The sequence below is a fragment of the Triticum dicoccoides genome, chromosome 5B, assembly GCF_002162155.2.
Source record: "Triticum dicoccoides isolate Atlit2015 ecotype Zavitan chromosome 5B, WEW_v2.0, whole genome shotgun sequence".
NCBI lineage: Eukaryota > Viridiplantae > Streptophyta > Magnoliopsida > Poales > Poaceae > Triticum > Triticum dicoccoides.
In genome coordinates, this window is record NC_041389.1 from 269,463,154 (window position 1) to 269,471,246 (window position 8,093).

Here is an 8,093-nt window from a genome sequence, read left to right on the forward strand (position 1 = left end):
GTTTCCGAACGAGGAATCGACGCTAACCCAGAAAAAGTTGGGACTATACTCCGAATAAAACGCCCTGTGCGAGTGCACGACGTCCAGAAACTTACTGGATGCTTGGTCGCGTTAAGTCGATTCATCTCTCGCCTCGGTGAAAAGGCATTGCCTCTTTACCGACTGATGAAGAAGGCAGACAAGTTCGAGTGGACTCCAGAAGCTGATGCAGCGTTTGCAGAGCTAAAAGCTCTGCTCTCCACCCAGCCGGTGCTGGCTGCTCCAATCAGCAAAGAGCCTCTGTTTCTTTATATTGCAGCCACAGGACAAGTCGTCAGTACAGTACTTACGGTCGAGCGGGAAGAAGAAGGGAAAGCCATCAAAGTTCAGCGCCCAGTGTACTATCTGTCTGAAGTTTTGACTCCATCAAAGCAAAGATATCCTCATTATCAGAAGCTTGTGTATGGGATCTACATGACCACGAAGAAGGTTGCTCATTACTTCTCTGATCATTCCATTATAGTCGTCAGCGACGCTCCACTTTCAGAGATTCTGCACAACAGAGATGCAACTGGTCGAGTGGCGAAATGGGCAATTGAACTCCTTCCCCTTGATATCAAGTTTGAGGCAAAGAAAGCCATTAAGTCCCAAGCAATAGCAGATTTCCTTGCCGAGTGGATTGAACAACAGCAGCCGACTCAAGTTCACTCGGAGCATTGGACCATGTTCTTTGATGGCTCTAAGATGTTGAATGGTTCCGGTGCTGGGGTTGTCCTGGTTTCCTGCAGAGGAGATAAGCTCAGATATGTGCTCCAGATTCACTTTGATTCCTCCAACAATGAGGCAGAATACGAGGCCCTTTTGTATGGGTTGCACATGGCCATTTCACTCGGCGTCCGTCGCCTTATGGTTTATGGCGACTCAGATTTGGTGGTCAACCAAGTGATGAAGGAGTGGGACGTTAGAAGCCCAGCCATGACTGGATACTACAATGCAGTGAGGAAGCTGGAAAAGAAGTTTGAGGGGTTAGAGCTCCATCATATACCCCGACTGAAAAATCAAGCGGCTGATGATTTGGCAAAGATAGGTTCCAAGAGAGAAGCCATTCCCAGTGGTGTGTTCTTGGAGCATATCCATACTCCATCAGTCAAAGAAGATCCTTTTACTGAAGAAGCTCCACAGCCCAAGAGTGCCACAGATCCGACTGAGGTTGAAGTTCCAGCGGTGGTTGACTTGATCATGGAGGCTTTAGTGATCACTCCCGATTGGACAGTTCCATATATCGTGTATATCCTAAGAAAAGAGCTCCCAGAGGACGAAGAAGAGGCTCGACATATCGTCCGCCGATCCAAAGCCTTTACTGTGATCAAGGGGCTACTATACAGAGAAAGCGCGACTGAAGTTGGTCAGAAGTGTATAACGCCAGAAGAAGGTCAAATAATCCTTGATGATATCCACTCGGGGACCTGTGGCCATCATGCGTCCTCTCAGACCATCGTGGCCAAAGCATACCGAGACGGATTTTACTGGCCAAGGGCGAATGAGATGGCAAAGGAGATAGTGGACAAGTGCGAGGGATGTCAGTTTTACTCCAACATGTCACACAAGCCTGCGTCAGCTCTGAAGACCATACCACTCGTCTGGCCCTTCGCAGTATGGGGGTTGGATATGGTGGGCCCCTTGAGGACAGGTCGAAGCGGTTTCACGCATGTACTGGTGGCAGTCGACAAGTTCACCAAGTGGATTGAGGCTAAACCCATCAAGAACCTTGACGCCGGTACTGCTGTCAGCTTCATCAGGGAACTGATATTCAGATATGGAGTCCCGCACAACATCATCACTGACAATGGATCAAACTTCGATTCGGAGGAATTCAGAGCATTCTGCACATCTCAGGGCACACGAGTCGACTATGCTTCAGTCGCCCATCCACAGTCGAATGGACAAGCGGAGCGAGCCAATGGCTTGATCCTCAAAGGGTTGAAACCCCGACTGATGGGTGACCTTAAGCATGCGGCTGGAGCGTGGGTCAATGAACTTCCCTCGGTGATTTGGGGTCTAAGGACCACGCCTAATCGGTCGGCTGGAAGGACTCCATTCTTCTTGGTCTATGGAGCTGAAGCGGTCTTGCCGAGTGATCTGCTCCACAATGCTCCTCGAGTTGAGCTCTACAACAAGGCTGAAGCGAACAAGCGCGGCAAGATGCAGTCGACCTTTTAGAAGAAGAAAGGGAGATGGCTCTGATCCGATCGACCATCAACCAACAAGACTTGCGTCGCTTCCATGCCAAAAATGTGAAGAGTCGAGCCTTCCAGGAAGGAGATTTGGTTCTCCGAGTGGATCAGCAGAAACCACACAAGCTTGCTCCTTCTTGGGAAGGACCCTTCATCGTTACCAAGGTTCTCCACAACGGAGCGTACCGTCTCTACAACGTCGAGCACAAAATCGACGAGCCCCGAGCTTGGAACGCGGAGCTACTCCGCCCATTTTACACTTAAGTTTTCACTCGGATGAGTTGTAATAAAAGTACTTCTGTAGTTCATGTTTTGCAAGATAACAGTGTCATAATTTCCCCAATGATTTTTGTCACTTTTATTTGTTCAGTAAAATTTCCCCCTCAGTGGGTGGCTTAGCTGCGAATCCGTTTTCGCCTAAGTTTGTAAAAAAAATCCTTACCGAATGGTGAGCCAGCCTCCCACTCGGAGGCTTAGCTGCGAATCTGTTTCGCCTAAGTTTCAATAAAATCCTACCGAGTGGTGAGCCAGACTCCCACTCGGGGGCTTAGCTGCAGTCCAAGTACTCGCCTAAGTTTCAATAAAATCCTACCGAGCGGTGAGCCAGACTCCCACTCGGGGGCTTAGCTGCAGTCCAAGTACTCGCCTAAGTTTTAATAAAATCCTACCTAGTGGTGAGCCAGACTCCCGCTCGGAGGCTTAGTTGCAGTCCAAGTACTCGCCTAAGTTCAAATTCAACGTGCGCTCGCAAGGAGGACGAGGTGCAGGTCGACTGCGACCCTTTCCTCCGAGCTACGCCACAAGTACAACGTGCGGTCGCAAGGAGGACGAGGTGCAGGTCGACTGCTACCCTCTCCTTCGAGCTACGCCACAAGTACAACGTGCGCGTCGCAAGGAGGACGAGGTGCAGGTCGACTGCTACCCTCTCCTTCGAGCTATGCCACAAGTACAACGTGCGGTCGCAAGGAGGACGAGGTGTAGGTCGACTGCTACCCTCTCCTTCAAACTACGCCACAAGTACAACGTGCGGTCGCAAGGTGGACGAGGTGCAGGTCGACTGCTACCCTCTCCTTCGAGCTACGCCACAAGTACAACGTGAAAATCCTACCGAGTGGAGAGCACACCTCCCACTCGGAGGCTTAGCTGCAGCCCAGTGCTCGCCTAAGTTATCAAAATCCTACAGAGTGGAGAGCAGACCTCCCACTCGGGGGCTTAGCTGCAGTCCAGTGCTCGCCTAAGTTTTGAAAATCCTACCGAGTGGAGAGCAGACCTCCCACTCGGGGGCTTAGCTGCAGCCCAGTGCTCGCCTAAGTTTTGAAAATCCTACCGAGTGGAGAGCAGACCTCCCACTCAGGGGCTTAGCTGCAGCCCAGTGCTCGCCTAAGTTTTGAAAATCCTACCGAATGGAGAGCATACCTCCCACTCGGGGGCTTAGCTGCAGCCCAGCGCCATCCTAAGAGAAGTAGGGAACAAGTTGATTGCAATAAGCGCCTTGCTTTAACCTGCAAAAGACATCTCAAACCAAATGCAAGCATATTCAAACGTCGAATCCAAGTTCGGATAGATACCTAACGGAACCAAAAGTGCTCAGGCGCTAGGCCTGTTAAGGTTTGTCGGTTACAAAATCACTCGGCATACCGAGGCAAATTTAAAGTGTCGAGCTCAAGAAGTTTTTTACCCCTCCTGTGGAGGGCTGGAAGGTGCAACAAACTCGTCGAGGTCGATTCCATCAGCAATCCGAGTGGGAGCGGCGATGAAGGTATCCATGAAGGACCAGAAATCGTGCTTCTTGGTGTTAGCCACTCGAAGAGCCGCCAACTTGTCTTCTCGTGCATCCTTGCAATGGACTCGGGCCAAAGATAGAGCAACGTCTGCGCCACACCTGGCAGAAGATTTCTTCCACTCCTGCACTCGACTTGGGACTGTGTTCAGTCGAGCCATCAGAGACTCGAGGTCATTCTGAAGCGTCTCTTTGGGCCAGAGCGTAGCGTCGATGCGGGAAGTGGCGACCTTCAGCCTTGCGAGATAATCAACAACGGCAGCAACACGAGATTCGAGCCAGAGCACGTTCATGGCGACTTCGTCATTCACAGGAGAGTTGATGGGGTCCAAGTTTGGCTCCAGTCGACCGGTCTCCTCTTCAAAGTTCTGGCAAAATTCTGCAAGCACAACCACCGAGTCAAGATAACAGTCGAATGGAAAGATCACAGTTAAAATACCCGTTTGGTGCAAAAGTTTACCTTCGAGCATGAGGAATAGCTTCTTGGCGAGTCCACCCAGATAAGCCTCCAGATCTTTCTTCTTCCCCACCAACTCACTGGCCTTGTCACTCAGGGCAATCTTATCACTTTTCAGTCGACTGACCTCTTTGTTGGCGGCATCAAGAGCAGCTTTCAGATTGGTGTTCTCTTCTTCAAGCTTGGTGACCGAAGCCAACTTCTCATCTGCGAGCTTGGTCTTCTCTAAAGTTGTTTTCTGCATCTCAGCTAACTCAAGGTCTTTCTTCTTCTGGGCCTCCTTCACTTTGCCTGCAAAGTTACAGCAAGGTCAGACTTTGAAACAAATGAGGGGCAAAGGCAGTCGTCGAGGCCTCACCAAACATACCTTTAGCTTCCTCCTTCGCCTTCGATAAATTCTCCTGGGCCAGCTTCAGATCAAGCTCGAGCTGGATGTGTTTGTTCTCCAACTCAGTGTAACGAGCGGCGAGGTCGCAGGATTTCTACGAAGGACCAATCGACAAAATGTCAAAGACAATTCACTTTTGAGTGACTAAGGAAAAATCATACGTTTCTAAGACTACGGTCGAATACAAATATTCGACCATAGTCTCGGGGACTACACCCAGTGGGTGCACTCAGCGTGCCCCCACTAGTTCTATCAAGTCAGAGTCGACCAGTCGACCAACAACAAAAAAACACACAGGAGACGCTCTTCAGACTGTAGTCCACTGCCAGCAGTCGACCACAGTCTCGGGGACTACACCCAGTGGGTGCACTCAGCGTGCCCCCACCGGTTTGGAAAACCCATTCGACCGAGTCGAATGAAGGAAAAACTTAACTTATAAAGCCTATGGTCGACTGCCAGCAGTCCACCATAGCCTCGGGGACTACACCCAGTGGGTGCACTCAGCGTGCCCCCACTAAACCGGAATTTCAATCAACACACCCACTGGGTGTAGGACAATCACTATGGATTTCAGAATGAAGAATTTTCAAATATCACATCCTAACAGAACAAGCGATAACCGACTGACCTGAACGTTACTCTGAAGAGCTGAGCTGGCGTCATAGGCGGCTTGGCTTGCTTCTCGGATGGCCTTCACTTGCTCCATCATGACTCCCGCCTGGCGTATTGCTTCTTTCGCAGCACTGGCTTGGTCTTCTGGGACGAAGTGGGTCGAGAAAAGTGACGGCTGGGCAGCACTCGACGATGAAGGGCGAGCACTCGTCAACGGTACCGCAAAAGACACGGTAGGCCGAGTGGTGTTCTCTCCCTCCGCGACCAGTGTCTCGGAGGCTGGCACGCCCTGAGTCACCTTGCCAGCAGACGCTTTCCTGTTCCTCCTTGGCCTCAGTGGTTCTTCATCGTCGTCGTCAGGAAGGGTAATAACGACATTGGATGGAGCTACAGACAAGAATCAAGATCAGAGGCAAAGAGCCAATCGACTGAAGACGAGGTTATGAAAGTCATACCAGGTTTTGAGGTAGCAGCGTCTTCCATCTCATGATCGTCAACCCTGGCCGAGGTATCAGAAGTAGCAGCACTGCGATTCCAAAAATCAGTCGGTTAACTCATGAGTCGACCAAAAATAAACTCATGTAGAGCAAGAAGACTCAAATAGCATTTTTACCCTGATATGGTGGGAATCGCCACCTTCATCTTCGGCAAGACCTTCGCCGGCTTCGATGGCGCCATTCGAGATTGCTTCGGAGCCTTCTCAGTCGGCGCCGGGGAAGTGGTCCGAGGGCGCTTAGTCGACTGCGCGACAGTCGCGACCCCCTTACCACGTTCGGTTGCAGGGTCATGGATGAGCTTCGAACGTCTTTCCGAGCGAGGATGTGCAACTTCCTCCTCCTCCTCCTCTTCTTCTTCCTCCTCACCAGAATCATCATCATCATCTTCATCAACGGCATCCGAGTCCCACTCCTCCTGGCTTTCGCCCCCACTTCCTTCCTCCTCCTCAGTCGGCGTCTGTGCTCCATTGGGCATCGAGTATAGTTCGGTGGTGGCCTGACAGACAGCAAAATAAATATCAATCGACCAATTTGCAGCAAAAGCAGAATAAGTATGGCAAGATTACAATTGGGGATGAAGTGGGCATACCGTGTCTGGAGTGAAAGAATGGTCGAGTGGCGGAATCCTCCTGGCTCCTCGAGGGTTGTCTTTATTCCCTATGATCGCGGTCATCCACCTCTCTAGTGTGGCATCGTCGACTGCTTCTGGATGGACCCGAGTTTCGTCCTCGGTTCCACGGTACAGCCACATACAATGGCCTCGGTACTGAAGTGGTTGGATGCGCCGCCTAAGGAAGACCTCCAGAAGGTCCATACCCGTCACTCCTTCCCGAACTAGCTGGACTACACGCTCCATCAACATCTTCACTTGGGCTTTCTCCTCAGGGAACACCTTCAGAGAAGAGGGCTTGTTCACTCGGTCCATGGAGAATGGAGGGAGACCAGTCGACTGCCCCGGCGTCAACTCGTCTTGACAGTAGAACCAAGTCGACTGCCACCCTCTGACCGACTCAGGAAGAGTCATGGCCGGAAAAGTACTGTTGCTCCTCATTTGAATCCCAAGACCCCCGCACATCTGAATAACCTTAGTCCTATCGTCATCTGGATTTGCCTGTTTTACTATCTGTGAGCGACAAGTGAATATGTGCTTAAACAGACCCCAGTGCGGTCTGCAGCCCAGGAAGTTCTCGCACATGGACACGAAGGCAGCAAGGTAGGCGATGGAATTTGGATTGAAATGGTGGAGTTGCGCCCCAAAGAAATTCAAGAAACCACGGAAGAAAACACTCGGAGGCAGGGAAAACCCACGGTCGACGTGGGTAGCCAGAAGAACACACTCACCCTCCTGCGGCTGTGGTTGCCACTCGTTCCCCGGAAGCCTCGCTGCCCCGTGGGGGATCAAACCCTCGTTGGCCATCTCAGTGAGATCCCTCTCGGTGATGGTCGAGCGGATCCAATCCCCTTAAACCCAACCTTGCGGCAGGCGGGACCTTGACGAGGATCCGCCCCGACTGGTCGCTCTCCCTTTCGCCTTCCCCGTCGCCGTCGCTTTCTTCGCGCGCTCTAGAGCCGCCGTCTTCTCCTTCACCATTGTTGCCGGTGAAGCGTAAGAGGAGTGGTTGGGCGGAGGCGAGAGCGGGCGCTGTGGGCGGAGGCGGAGAGGACGGAAGGAGAAGAGAGGAGGTACTGTTCAAAAACCCTCGTCGGGCGCATTTTATAGGGCCGCTTCCGAGTGGATGACAAGTGGGCCCAGGCAATCCAATCACATCCCGAAACAGTCGCGCGTACGCGATACGTGGCGAAAAAGACGGCGCGGGAATCGAGGCGTCTATGCCCTATCCCATCCGAGCGCTGCGGTCCGCCCCGCTTCATGCGCTTCCCAAAATTCAGATCCCACAAAATCCGCTAACAGCAGATCAATCTGTCAGACGAGAGATTTCCTGCGACCCGTCGCTCGGAAATTGCTAAGTTCAAAAGTTCACTCGATGAGAGAAAAGAATGGATCAAGGCGACTGAAAGAAAAGTTGCTGTTATCAACGAAGAGATTATTGGTCCAAGATGATACATGTCCAGAACACAAAAGCAGGTCGGAAATATTATCAACTCCTTCCTCACTCAAACCTCAATCCATTCGGGGGCTAATGAT